The following is a 7,500-nucleotide window of genomic DNA, read 5'->3' as shown; positions in this document are numbered from 1 at the left end:
ACACACTCCTCTTAGAGCATCCCAATATGGACATGGCCATATCCGTATTTAGCACTGCTGGCTCATATGGCATGCCTGCATCCCTGGTTGTGCCCAGGCTCTTTTCCTCCTGGTTGCTCTTCCTGCAGTCCGATCCAAGCCTGCTATGATGTATGGGGTAGTTCTGACCCTGATGCAGAACATGACAAGGTGGGAAAGACAGGCTCTCTTCTCCTTGGAAAACAGAATGAGATTCATTTGCCAAATCCCAGAGTTTCACAAGGTCCTCTGCAAGGAAAACTTACCCTTGATGGATGAGTCTCAGGTTAGGAACCACGTAAAGAAACTGGGCATCCTGAAGTCCATGCGCCCTGATGGGATTCCCCCATGAGTGGTGAGTGTGGTGGAGGAGCTCTTTCCCCAGCTCAACTGTAGTTCAAGGTTCACTCCTGTTATATCATCGCTCTTTTAATGTGCAAAAGATGTAACAGGTGAGTATGAAAAGACACTCCCTGATTTTGTCTAGGACCCTGCAACCTACATCATAGGTTAATCTGGGAAATACCAGAACTGCACATTAAGGAAGGTACTGGAACAGCTCCTGGTTATGGAGGTCATCTTCAAGCATGTGGAGGATAAGGTGATCAGGAGTAGTCAGCATGGATTCCCCAAGGGGAAATCATGCTTAACCAATTGGATAGCCTATGATGAGATGACTAGCTGGGTAGATGAGGGGAGAGCGCTGGATGTGGTATGTCTTCAAAGGCTTTGACACTGTTTTCCATAAGATCCTCATAGACAAGTTCAGGAAATGTGGCCTAGATGAGTGGACAGTGAGGTGGATTGATAATTGGGTGGGTGGCAGAGCTCAGAGGGTTGTGCTCAGTGGTGCAGTCTAGTTGGAGGCCTGTAGCTAACGGTGTCCCCCAGGGTTCAATACTGGGTCCAGTCTTGTTCAGCTTATTCATCAATGACCTCCTTTTCTTTTGGCTCTATATCAAGATCTGCCTTTGTCCCAGCAGCTGCGGAGCCTTCTGAGGGGCTGTGGCTGTGGTGGCTATGCCCCAAGCTCTACCGCAGCATGTGGCAAGGCAACCATGAGAGCAGTGGCCATGAGCCCTGCCTGCCCTACTCCTGCCATGCTCCATCAGGCGGCTGCAGCAGAGGGGACCCACAGCCAGCCCCTGGCTGGGCTCTGCCACCCTCCTCTCCAGTGCCATCACTGCTGCCTTGGGGTGCTCTGTGACGCACTGGGTGACCTCACAAAGCCTGCCAGCCAACACATCTCCTGCAGGGCATTCAGGCTGCACAGCAGCAGGGACCTCACCACTGCCCTTCCAGCCCCCTCCCCTTGGTCCTGGCCTTGTCTCTGCTGGCAGGAGTGGCCTCGGGAGGTGCATCCTGGCTTCCCCTCGCCTCCTGCCAGCTGCTGCCCACTTAGGCTCCAGACACAAACGTGGCCCCGCACCAACACCACTGCTTGTGCTGCCTTTGCTGCCTCGCCCTGTCCGCTCCCTCAACTCCTAGTCTCTGCCAGGCCCCATGTTCCACACCCAAACGCATCCCTTTGCTGTCACCACCCTCTCTCCTGCCCAGCGGGATGGCAGAGCCAGGGCAGGACATGGTACAGTTAGGCCCTGTAGTGCCCATGCAGAATGCTTGTGGCAAAGTGGGAGATGAGGCTGGGCTCTGTGGTGTGGAGGAGGCGCCATGGGGAAAAGGTGAGGTTAAATAGCAGCTTTGCAAGGGGGGTTCTCCATCTTGGTATGGCAAGGGAGGCTTCTGGCCACAAAGACGCAAGGGATGGGTCAGCCATAACTTCTCTGGGACACCTGTTCCAGTGATCACCACCCCCAAATGAAAGAATGCCTTCCTTATATCTAATTTAAAAGTACCTTCTTTTGGTTTTAAAACATTATCCCTTGTCTCATTACTATAATCCCTGAGGCCCCCTTTAGGTATAGGAAGGCCACTATAGGGTCTCTCCAAGCTGAATGGAACCAGCTTTCTCAGCCTGTCTTAACTGAAAGGGTGCCCCAGACTTTCAGTCATCTTTTTGACCTTTTCTAGACTCGTTCTAATACTTCCACTTAGCCTTGTTGAACCTCAAGAGGCCCCTCTCTCAAGCCTGTTCAGGTCTCTATGGATGGCATCCCTTCCCTCCCACATGTCAACTGCACCACTGAGCTTGGTGTCATCAGCAAACTCGCTGAGACTGCACTCAGTCACACCGTCCATGTCACTGACAAATGTTGTAGCACCAATGCTATAAGCCCATCATAGAAGGCCACCGGATTTGTCATCCACGATCTGTCTTTAGTGAAGCCATGTTGTCTATCACCAACAGCCACCAGTCGGCTGTCACCACTAGTCCAGAAAGGCAGGGTAGTGTGAAATGGCAGAGGGGTACTTGCAATGAACCTGTGCAAGGAGCGTGACAGAAATCTCACAGGAACACTGGGGGTTGTTTCTAGAGACCCACCCAGAGAAATGTCAGGGCTCTAAGATGCCCGCATCTGAGCTGGCCTCGTGCACTGCTCATACACACACGGTTTTTCAGAGACATAAGTCCCTGCCTTGCACACACAGGCAATGCACTGCAGCACTTGCAGTGTCCCTCTGGCTCCTGCAGCCACTGCCAGAGGCCGGGAGACACCTCAGACTTGTGGTGCATTGCCCTGCTCTGCCCTCTTCTGAGATGTCCCAAGGCGTGAAGAAAGGGCATAGGGAGCTCGGGGGTTCAAGGAAGCACATCCCAGAGCTGCATTCAGGTCTTGTACTTTGGACTAGATGGTCTCTGAAGGTGCCTTCCCCCTGAACTGTTCTGTGCTATTCAGGCAGTTGCTCCATGGCTGTTACGCTAGAAAGAAGGGACCTGAAGACGCTGTCTGCCCACTGGCTTTCATGACCCCCCCTAGAGATAGCAGATGGCCTTTGTGCTTGCTCGTGTTCCTCTCTCCACATACATATGAATTGCCTGCTGGCAGCAGCAGCAAAGGGTTTCTGTTCCCATGTCTCCCCTGCACATGGAGAAGGCCCTGGGACATCCCATCTCCCAGGGAGCCTCTCTCAGGTGAGCACGTCTGTGCTGGCCTGGCCGGCCATTGCTGCAGCCCCTCGCCACGCTCCCCACCGCCCCAGCTGGTGGTGCTGCTCTGCAGAGCGAGGAGGCTGTGTTGCCCGGGGCACAGGGGCACTCTGCAGGGCCGTGCTGGTCAGGCTGGGGGGCAGAGCCAGCTGGTGGGGGCCCTGCCCCTGACCGCCTCCCACAGCAGCTCTTCTGTGGCCCTGGGGTGCTCAGAGGTGCCTGGCCTGGCAGAGCGAGGAACCTCTTTGGGCTCTCTTCCTTGGGCACGTTCGGATCTGACAGCAGCTCTAAAAGCAGACATGAGCTTTCAGTCACGGCCCTTTTAGGATGGAAATGCTGTTCTGGAGGCCAGCTGTGTCACCCAAGTGCCCACTGCCTATCCCTGCCTGTGGTCCCAGCATAGCCACACAGCAGCACTGGCACCAATGTACAGGAGCATCCAGGCCTTACACCACCAGCAGGGCTCAGAAGGAGAGGGTGGCAGTGGCAAGAGAACAGCTCTGCATGGACCAGAGCTGGTGCTCCCTGGCTGTGCTGCTGGGCCTGACTCTTTTCTCCTCCACTTCTGCACATGGGCACTGCCTCTGCAGAACAAGAAAACATCTCAGAGGAAGCATATAAGACAAAAAGGCACTTTAATTTGTTTAAATACAAAAGAAAATGAAGAATTTCTTTGTGGTCTAATATTCTAAGAACAAAACTGGGAAAAAATATTCAGCATAAGATCACAGAAAACACAAAAAGGACACAACAACAAAACAGCAACACAAAAACAGAGGTCAGGCTCGGCTGCAAACCAAGGAGTAGCAAGAGTAGCATTATGAATGATTTGTGAAAAAAAAGTCAGACAGTTATGGCCTACGAAATATACACAGTCTTAATTTTCCACACGGCATCCTTGAGCTCCTGGTTCCTCATGCTGTAGATGAGGGGATTCAATGCTGGAGGCACCACCAAGTACAGAAATGCCAGAACAAGATCAAGGGAAGGGGAGGAGATAGAGGGGGGCTTTAGGTGGGCAAACATAACAGTGCTCAGAAACAAGGAGACCACAGCCAGGTGAGGGAGGCATGTGGAAAAGGCTTTGTGTCGTCCCTGCTGGGATGGGATCCTCAGCACAGCCCTAAAGATCTGCACGTAGGACAGAGCAATGAAAACAAAACACACCCACAATAGAAAAGCACTAACCGTAGTAATTCGAACTTCCCTTAGGTAGGAGTCTGAGCAGGAGAGCTTGAGGATCTGGGGGATTTCACAGAAGAACTGGTCCAGGGCATTGCCACGGCCAAGGGGTAATGAAAATGTATTGGCAGTGTGCAGCACGGCGTGAAGAAAGCCACTGCCCCAGGCGGCTGCTGCCATGGTGGCACAGGCTCTGCTGCCCAGGAGGGTCCCGTAGTGCAGGGGCTTGCATATGGCAATGTAGCGGTCATAGGCCATGATGGTGAGAAGGGAAATCTCTGATGAATAGAAAAAGAGTATGAGAAAGACCTGTGCAGCACATCCTGCATAGGAAATGGTCCTAGTGTCCCAGAGGAAATTTGCCATGGCTTTGGGGAGAGATGTGGAGATGCCTCCCAGGTCGAGGAGGGCAAGGTTGAGGAGGAAGAAGTACATGGGGGTGTGGAGGCGGTGGTCACAGGCTACAGCGGTGAGGATGAGGCCGTTGCCCAGGAGGGCAGCCAGGTAGATGCCCAGGAAGAGCCCAAAGTGCAGGAGCTGCAGCTCCCGTGTGTCTACGAATGCCAGGAGGAGGAACTTGGTGATGGAGCTGCTATTACACATTTCTTGCGTCTGAGCAAGGGAGCCTGTCCAAAAGAAGAAATGACAGTGCAAAATTTAAGGACTTCTTTGACTAAAATCCATTGCATGTCTCAAAAAACACCACATAAACAACATACTGCCTCATTCATTTCAGGAAGAGCTTTCTGCAGCTGCTTGGCTTACCTCGGGTTGGTGCTCTGAGGGTGCCACAACAAGCAGGAGGCTCTGCTATGGGCAACAAGCAGGGGGCTCTGCTATGGGCTCTGCAGCAGTCAGTCCTGGTCTACAGCAACAGGTAAAAGAGAATCTGGAGTGATCAGAGAGATCCACTGGCCAGGGACATCTCCCCATTTTCAGGTCATGAGGAGAAGGTCAAATAATTCCTCAAGAAATAACAAAGGTGATGTTGGTACTGTCTGTAGGCTGAGGTGTATGAAGGGATTTTTTTTGAGATGCCTCATGGACATGCAGCAATGCTCAAGGAGCCTTAGTGTCTAATACGGATGTTATTTCTCCATTACCATCAGACTGTTTCAGCACATGGGCAGGAAAATAGAAGAAGATTGTAAAAACTGCATTGCCGTCAGGTAGCTCTTGCCTTGCAATTCTGCTGGCGGTGAGTGGTGTGGCCATTCTGCTTCAGCTTGGGGTGGTGTGGGGCTGTGAGCAGCCTGCCCCAGGCAGCAGGCTCTGGGCAGCAGTAGGACCCTGCCCTGCCCTGCCAGGGGGACTCCTTCCACCTGCAGCTTCTCACCGCAGCCCCTGGGCAGCTCCCCGGGCAGGCTGAGTGCTGAGCCTGGCAGGCGACAGAGGCCCTGCCCCAGCACACAGCCCCTGGAGTGCAGCAGAGACCCTGCTCTGCACCACAGCCCTGGGCATCCCTGCCTGCACCCCTGGCTGCACAGCCAGCAGCCAGCCTCAAGAGAAGGGAGCCCTCGGGCCCTGCACGCTGACCCTGCAGCACACAAGCCTTGCATGTCCTTCAGCTCCAACACCGAGCATCCTCCTGACAGCTCCCATTGGCTGAGGGATGTGCCAGCTCCAGGAGAGTGTGGCAGGGTGCGCAGCGGCACTGCCCTGAACCCAAAGACATACCGTGGGGCTGTGAAGATTTCTCCCCCAGCGAGCTCTCCTCCACCTGCCCACTCCCCCCTCCCACCCCCCCCCCACGCCCAGGGTGCCTTGAACCTCTTTCCCCCTTCTCTCCTCTTCCCATGTCAGCTGCAGGCAGTGCCCCCAGCCCTGCTGCACCTTGCAGAGGAGCTGCTCCTGGGTGGCTGAAGCAGCTTCTCAAGTAGTCCAAGCCTAATGCAAACTCCAAAGCCTCTCTCAGTGTTAACAGTCCCACTGAGGGACAGTATTGACAAAGGCTCCCCATGGACTTGTTAGAGCAGAAAATTGCAGGCAGTGATGATGGGGAGACCAAGGTGGCCCTGAGGCTGAGAAAACCTTGATGTGTCCCATGAAGTCCAACAGTCGGGCCCTGACCCTAGCCTCTGGGAAGGGAGATCCTGTCCTGCCAGTGGGGTTTAGGGCTCTTGCTGGGTCAGTTCAGTGTGGGGATGGGCAATGCCAAGTACAAAGCCACAGGTGGTCATCTCCTAGGCTCTTGGAAGGGGATAAGGAGGCATCGAGATCCTAATGCTCTAAGGATAACGTGTCTCCTCATAGGCATCACTGACAGAGACAAGAGTCAGAGCCCAGCAGACAAAGTTGTTGGCTCTGTTGGGGGCTTTCATCTTGCAAAAGATCCTTGACCATAACCACCACTGTGGTGGTTGTCTTATGCTGTTGCGTGTCTGTATCTGTTTTCCTGCAGGACTTCGGTATCCACACTGCTTCCCCCCCTTGCTCTCACCTGAGCACCTTCCCACCTTGACCGACGTCTCCCCACCTGCCCTCAGTAATCCATGAAACACAAAGCCAGATCAGACACCCTCTGGGTGATCTCTTGCACTACAGCTCTGCTCTTCAAGTAACATTTCACCTCAGCCCCCATCTCACCACGCCCAAACCTGAATTTTGTGATATTCTTTCTTTCATGCTCTTTCCTACAAAGAGGCAAAAATCCACCATCACTGCAACCACCCCTCAAGCAGTCTCAGCCTATTTCTCTACTGCCTGGAGCCTCCATAACTTAGGGCCAGAGAAGCCCAGGTCCCTCAGCCTGTGCCACGCTGCTCCAGAAATTGCCACAGCAGTACTGAGTCAAGGGGGACGATAACCCAAGTGGTCTGGATGGCCCACGCTGCCCCTAGTGCAGCCCTGTAGGGAGCTGGCCTTGTTCCCTGTCAGCATGTCCCACTGGCTCCTATGGTGTCCTTGTAGCACCCAGGCCCATTTCCTCAGGGTCCCCCCTCAGATGTTCACGTCCAACCCTGCCCTGATGGATGCAGGTATTCTGCCCCACATGCAGCACTGGCCACTTCTCCTTGCCAACTTCAGGGGGTTTCTGTTGGCTGAAGGCTGGAGATTCTCAAGGTCCACTTGCACTGAAGCTCCATTTTGTCACCTGTTCATGGCTGGGTGCAGGTGGCTCACCCTGATGGTGGTGACTCTCATATGATAACAGTGTGAGGATTGTCAGGACTCTACAGGCACTAAGGGAGGTACTTGTTTAGTGGAATTTCTGACCCTGGCAAGAATTACCATGAGAACCATCTCTGAAA

Source organism: Cygnus olor, chromosome 33 (genome assembly GCF_009769625.2).
Source record: "Cygnus olor isolate bCygOlo1 chromosome 33, bCygOlo1.pri.v2, whole genome shotgun sequence".
Lineage (NCBI taxonomy): Eukaryota > Metazoa > Chordata > Aves > Anseriformes > Anatidae > Cygnus > Cygnus olor.
Note: the sequence above shows the minus strand (reverse complement) of the source record.